Source organism: Schistocerca americana, chromosome 10 (assembly GCF_021461395.2).
Source record: "Schistocerca americana isolate TAMUIC-IGC-003095 chromosome 10, iqSchAmer2.1, whole genome shotgun sequence".
NCBI classification, from domain to species: domain Eukaryota; kingdom Metazoa; phylum Arthropoda; class Insecta; order Orthoptera; family Acrididae; genus Schistocerca; species Schistocerca americana.
In genome coordinates, this window is record NC_060128.1 from 120742749 (window position 1) to 120750612 (window position 7864).

Below are 7864 nucleotides of genomic sequence, written 5' to 3' on the forward strand. Positions count from 1 at the left end.
TGACCTTCATATCACTGACGCCGCCCCACTAGCAACAAAAAACCAACGTCATATTACGGCCCCTGTTGTCCCATGCAACATTTGTCCCACAAACTTTCCAGCTCCTATCATAATTTCGGAATTATTCTGGTGGCAATAGTTAGCTATTCACCCTGTATAATCTTGCAATTCTTTTCGCCTCGACTCATGCCACACAGGAACCTTGCAGTTCGACCACCAGATCCACCTTTTCTATTCCCGCCTAGCCATTTCCGTTGCAGAGAGACTTCCCTCCAAGTTTTACATTGTTACAGCTGACTTTCCCAATGCATGAACCCGAAAAATATAAAATTTTCATTCTTTTACAGCACATTACTTTTTGACATTACATCCGCAGATTAATTAGAATTCCATGTTGTTGTTGTTGTTGTTGTCCTCAGTCCTGAGACTGGTTTGTTGCACCTCCCCATGCTACTCTATCCTGTGCAAGCTTCTTCATCTCCTAGTACTTACTGCAACCTACATCCTTCTGAATCTGCTTAGTGTATTCATCTCTTGGTCTCCCTCTACGATTTTTACCCTCCACGCTGCCCTCCAATGCTAAACTTGTGATCCCTTGATGCCTCAGAACATGTCCTACCAACCGGTCTCTTCTTCTTGTCAAGTTGTGCCACAAACTCCTATTCTCCCCAATTCTATTCAAAACCTCCTCATTAGTTATGTGATCTACCCATCTAATCTTTAGCATTCTTCTGTAGCACCACATTTCGAAAGCTTCTATTCTCTTCTTGTCCAAACTATTTATCGTCCATGTTCCACTTCCATGCATGGCTACACTCCATACAAATACTTTCAAAAACGACTTCCTGACACTTAAATCTATACTCGATGTTAACAAATTTCTCTTCTTCAGAAACACTTTCCTTGCCATTGCCAATCTACATTTTATATCTTCTCTACCTCGACCATCATCAGTTATTTCGCTCCCCAAATAGCAAAACTGCTTTACTACTTTAAGTGTCTCATTTCCTAATCCAATTCCCTCAGCATCACCCGACTTAATTCGACCACATTCCATTATCCTCGTTTTGCTTTTGTTGACGTTCATCTTATATCCTCTTTTCAAGACACTGTCCATTCCGTTCAACTGCTCTTCCAAGTGCTTTGCTGTCTCTGACAGAATTATAATGTCATCGGCGAACCTCAATGTTTTTATTTCTTCTCCTTGCATTTTAATACCTACTTCGAACTTTTCTTTTCTTTCTTTTACTGCTTGCTCCAATATTTCTACGGAATCCAAACTGATCTTCCCCTAGGTCGGCTTCTACTAGTTTTTTCCATTCGTCTGTAAAGAATTCGCGTTAGTATTTTGCAGCCGTGACTTATTAAACTGATAGTTCGGTAATTTTCACATCTGTCAACACCTGCTTTCTTTGGGATTGGAATTATTATATTCTTCTTGAAGTATGAGGGTATTTCGCCTGTCTCATAAATCTTGTTCACCAGATGGTAGAGTTTTGTCAGGAAAGGCTCTCTCAAGGCTGTAAGTAGTTCTAATGGAATGTTGTCTACTCCCGGGGCCTTGTTTCGACTCAGGTCTTTCAGTGCTCTGTCAAACTCTTCACGCAGTATCATATCTCCCATTTCATCTTCATCTACATTCTCTTCCATTTCCATAATATTGTCCTCAAGTACATCGCCCTTGTATAGACCCTCTATATACTTCCTCCACCTTTCTGCTTTCCCTTCGTTGCTTAGAACTGGGTTTCCATCTGAGCTCTTGATATTCATACAAGTGGTTCTCTTTTCTCCAAAGGTCTCTTTAATTTTCCTGTAGGCAGTATCTATCTTACCCCTAGTGAGATAAGTCTCTACATCCTTACATTTGTCCTCTAGCCATCCCCGCTTAGGCATTTTGCACTTCCTATCGATATCATTTTTGAGACGTTTGTATTCCTTTTTGCCTGCTTCATTTACTGCGTTTTTATATTTTCTCCTTTCATCAATTAAATTCAATATTTCTTCTGTTACCCATTGATTTCTACTAGCCCTTGTCTTTTTACCTACTTGATCTTCTGCTGCCTTCACTATTTCATCCCTCAGAGCTACCCATTCTTCTTCTACTGTATTTCTTTCCCCTATTCCTGTCAATTGTTCCATTATGCTCTCACTGAAACTCTGTACAACCTCTGGTTCTTTCAGTTTATCCAGGTCCCATCTCCTTAAATTCCCACCTTTTTGCAGTTTCTTCAGTTTTAATCTACAGTTCATAACCAATAGATTGTGGTCAGAGTCCACATCTGCCCCTGGAAATGTCTTACAATTTAAAACCTGGTTCCTAAATCTCTGTCTTACCATTATATAATCTATCTGATACCTTCTAGTATCTCCAGGATTCTTCCGTGTATACAACCTTCTTGTATGATTCTTGAACCAAGTGTTAGCTATGATTAAGTAATGCTCTGTGCAAAATTCTACCAGACGGTTTCCTCTTTCATTTCTCTCCCTCAATCCATATTCACTCACTATGTTTCCTTCTCTCCCTTTTCCTACTCTCGAATTCCAGTCACCAATGGCTATTAAACTTCGTCTCCCTTCACTACCTGAATAATTTCTTTTATTTCATCATACATTTCATCAATTTCTTCATCATCTGCAGAGCCGGTTGGCATATAAACTTGAACTACCGTAGTAGGCGTGGGCTTCGTGTCTATCTTGGCCACAATAATGCGTTCACTATGCTGTTTGTAGTAGCTTACCCGCACTCCTATTTTTTTATTCATTATTAAACCTACTCCAGCATTACCCCTATTTGATTTTGTATTAATAACCCTGTATTCAACTGACCAAAAGTCTTGTTCCTCCTGCCACCGAACTTCACTAATTCCCACTATATCTAACTTTAACCCATCCATTTCCCTTTTTAAATTTTCTAACCTACCTGCCCGATTAAGGGATCTGACATTCCACGCTCCGATCTGTAGAACGCCAGTTTTCTTTCTCCAGATAATGACGTCCTCTTGAGTAGTCCCCGCCCGGAGATCCGAATGGGAGACTATTTTACCTCCGGAATATTTTACCCAAGAGGACGCCATCATTATTTAACCATACAGTAAAGCTGCATGCCCTCGGGAAAAATTACGGCTGTAGTTTCCCCTTGCTTTCAGCCGTTCGCAATACCAGAACAGCAAGGCCGTTTTGGTTAATGTTACAAGGCCAGATCAGTCAATCATCCAGACTGTTGCCCCTGCAACTACTGAAAAGGCTGCTGCCCCTCTTCAGGAACCACACGTTTGTCTGGCCTCTCAACAGATACCCCTCCGTTGTGGTTGCACCTACGGTACAGCTATCTGTATCGCTGACGCATTCAAGCCTACCCCCCAACGGCAAGGTTCAAATGGCTCTGAGCAGTATGGGACTCAACTGCTGAGGTTATTAGTCCCCTAGAACTTAGAACTAGTTAAACCTAACTAACCTAAGGACATCACAAACATCCATGCCCGAGGCAGGATTCGAACCTGCGACCGTAGCGGTCTTGCGGTTCCAGACTGCAGCGCCTTTAACCGCACGGCCACTTCGGCCGGCCCCAACGGCAAGGTCCATGATTCATGGGGGTAGGTACAATTCCATAAATTATCATAAATAACCACAAATAACCAATATTTATATGCATGTTACATCAAGGAGGATATTATACAGAAATCACATTAAGTAAAAAAAGAAAAAGAAGTTACAGTAGATATGAGCATTATAGGTAATATTGATAATAGTGTTACAAACCTGTCATTCACTTCTGTCATCGCTTCTTCGATGTATATATTGAACAGCAGGGGCAGAAGACTACATCCCTGTTTTACACTATTTCTCATCTAAGTACTTCGTTCTTGGTCTTCCAGACTTACTGTTGTTGTACATTCTGTATATCACCCGTCTTTCCCTGTAGCCAACTCCTATTTTTCTCAGACTTTCTAACAGTTTGCCCCAGTTCGGACTGTCGCGCGCTTTTCGCAGATAGACAAGTCTTATGATGGTATTTCGATTTTATTCTTCAGCCTTGGTTCCATTATCAAGCACGAAGTCAGTAACGTCTCTCTGTTGCCTTTACCTCTCCTAAGCCCAAACTGATCGTCAACCACGAGATCCTTCATTTTCTTTCCCATGCTTCTGTATATTATTCTTGTCAGAATCTTGGACGCATGAGATATTATGCTGATTGTCCGATAGGTTTGGGGCTGTTTTTGCTGTTTTCCGATTTGTGAGGATGGTAATTGTACCGAAAGTTTGATGGTACGTCGCCAGTCTCATAGGTTATACACACCAACTTGAACAGTCGTTAGGTTGCCATTTTCCCTAATGATTTTTGAAATTCTGACAGAATGTTATCTATGCCTTCGGCCTTATTTGCTCCCTTGTCTTCCACATCTCTTTTAAATTCTGGCTCTAATACTGGATCCTCCCTGTCGTCCTTAGTGACTACAGATTCTCCTCCTGTCAAGTCGTCAGGAAATTATACCCACCATAGAGGCCTTCATTTTACTCTTTCCACCTCTCCGCTCTTTCCTCTGCGTTTAACAGTTGACTAACCACTGCACTATTAATGTTACCACGCTTTCCCTTACACGTAAGGTTGTTTTGACTTTTCTATATGCTGAGTCAGTCCTTCCAAGAATCATTTCTATTTCGATTTCTTCCGTATATAGTATGCAGTATTTAGCACATAGCATTTATTGCTTAGTAGTTAACATTTAGAACTTAGCATTTAGTTCAAATGGCTGTGAACACTATGGGACTTAAAATCTGAGGTCATCAGTCCCCTAGAACTTAGAACAACTTAAGCCTAACTAACCTAAAGACATCACACACATCCATGCCCGAGGCAGGATTCGAACCGGCGACCGTAGCGGTCGCGCGGTTCCAGACTGAAGCGCCTAGAACCGCCCGGCCACAACGGCCGGCCAAAAGTATTTAGTATATAGTATTTAGTACATTCATGTTCAGAAAAAAGCAGAACACCTTCAACGACTACAGATAGGACATTCATATTCACAGGGAATTTGCAGCAATATGCTCTGCAAACATGATTAGCATTTCAGTCATCTCGGGTCAACATGAGGGGTCGTTGCCTAGTAGGCACAGGGTCCGCCATGGGCCAGCTCGTGATGCCATCGACGCGTATAAGGCGCGAATGGCGTCCTGTGGTGTAGCAACCCATGCTGCGTTCACCTGGTTCCAAAGTTCATCTGTGGCGGCTTACATTGGCTCTTCAGCACTGCACCTGTCGTTTCACCATATCTCACACATTTTAGAATGGTGACGAATCTGGTGATGTGGCGGGTCAGTGTAAACGGCTGACATCCTGTGACAACAAGAAGGCACGTTGTAAGAGGTATGCGCTACCTGCGATAAGTAAGCTATAAGAGAATCTGAGACCAAAGAGCAGTGTTGACTGCAGTACGAACTGTGTAGCAGTAGCAGTAAGTTGTTGCTAGCGAGCAGTCGCCAGTCTGCGCTTGTCAGTCCTGTCTGGTGTATCATGTTCGCTGGGCCGGTCGCGGTACAGCGATGCCGGAGCCTGAGTATTATTGTATAAGGTAAAAAAGCAGCCTCTCGCATATCTAGTAACATTATGTAAACTCACATGTAAATCTTTTAAAAATGTCCTAATAATAATCTTTGTCTAATTTCTAACAAGCATTCATTTCAATTTAAAGAATTTAATATTTTTTTAATGCATGATCATTCCGATTGTTGCAAAAGAAAAATCATTTGCTTCCTTTCATAAATAACAAATGTATAGGCCAGCATTGCACAGAGCTGTGCCGGAAAAGAGCTATTGTAAGAGCAGATATATTCGCCGTTTTTATTGAGGTAAGAATTTTTCTTTTTTATTCAGAATGATCTTACAGGGCCATGACGCAGCGCTGCTGTCGTCCACATTCTACCAGGTTACTGAATTTATTTTTTATTACGAAGTTTAGGAATCTTTTCTGTTTCGAGCTTACATTAAATGGGAAAAGAATTTTGTGGGTACAATAAATGGGAACCAAATTTTGTTCTGAGCTTACACTATAATTAGAATCATTAACCAAATAATATTTATAAAATATTTCGTATGGGGAGATAACACTTGGCGTGAATATTATTTATGTTAACATTTTCTGTTGAGAGGTTGCGGTGAACTATTATTTTACGTGGGGAGGTTACAACGTGTTCTTGCAGCAACATGTGGTCGTGCATTGTCTTGCTGAAAAACTGCACCTAATGGCAAATGGCGCGCACCCACAGTGATCTGTGGTTGCGCCCAATAGCACCCTGCACCAAAAGGCCTTGAATTGGCACTGTACGTCCAGTATGAATACAGTCACTGTGATGCCGCTCTCTTTGTCTGCAGCAAACCAAGAGTCTACCATCATTTTGAACAGAAAGAAACTGGATTCGTCCGAAAAACTATCTTATGCCATTCCTGTCACCAGTGGCGTCGTCCCACACACCACTGCCGTCTAGCACGTTTCTGCACGTTTGTCAAACATAGCTGGAGAAGTGGACGAGCACGTAACCAATACAGTAATAAAAGGCGATGAACTGTCGCCCCTGACAGTGTACGAAGTCTCACAGTGTTCCACTGTTGCGCCAGACCCGAGGAGGACGCAGATTTGTCCTGCAGTGCCATTCGCATGAGATGTCCATCTTCTCGGGGGGTCGTCCGGGTGGTGTGACCAGACCCATCTTGACGTGTTCTACGACCTTCCGTGAACAATTCTGCACATAGCTGTTGCACTCCCCCTCACGAGTAGCAATTTCCCGGATGGATACATTGCAGTCTTTCATGCCAATAATGCTCCCTTTTTCAAACTCACTGACTCGACGGTACGGTTCACGCATACGTCTGCGAGGAACCCTGAACGAATGCTCAATACACTGATCCACTACCTTCGGTTTAAAGCGACAACGAAAGCCGCAGCTGGCGGTGCGCCGCGATATCGATGTTGATCTTGAGCCTAGGGATCGACATGGTTCAAATGCTAATCGCTTCTGCAGAATATATTAATGTACATGTCCTGTGGATATGAACGTTCTACCTCTAGTGTGTCGAGGTCTTCTGAACGTGATCGTAGTATATGCGCCTCTACAGGGACTAAAGCAATATGGTACAGGCCATCTACACGTATAGACGCATAAGACATTTCGCTTAGGCTCCTCTAACTGTGGGCTATGTTAGTGCGGCATGGGGATATTAATGTCTACCAGAACAGCTGATATGTGTCTACGACAAAGTAAAAAATTACTTAGGCCTACTTTAGTTTTTCTTGGTAACACTTAAAACTGTGGGAAAATCGTGAAGGAAGAGAATCGACAAGTTTGAGAATCTGTTACTGTATAAAAATGTTGAAAATTACTAATGAAGAGGTTCTCCGCAGAAAGTTGGAACATATGGAGAACAGCGACAAACAGAAACAGAAGATGATGGAACACGTGTCAAGAAATCACGGAATAATTTCCATGGCACTAGAGGGAGCCATAGAGGATAGAAACTGTAGGGAAGATAGAGACAGGAATACATACAGGAAATAATTGAAGATGTAGGCTGCAAATGATTCTCTGAGATGGACACGCTGTATTTAGATGACGGATGAATTAAAAAAAAAAAAAAATTGAAACCTCATGAGCCATGCTCATAGTTTGCTGGTACGCAAATTTTCTAACAAAAATATCATGTCTCCCAGAACTGTATTTTACGATAAATATTTCATGTTGCTAGGCTGCATCAAACTTTATCACGACGACATAGAAAAAACAAAGTGTTTTATTGAAGCAAAATAAAAAACATTATTGAGGAAAACGTGATAGCAAACGATTACTAGCTTTTTTTAAATTTTGGTCTCCT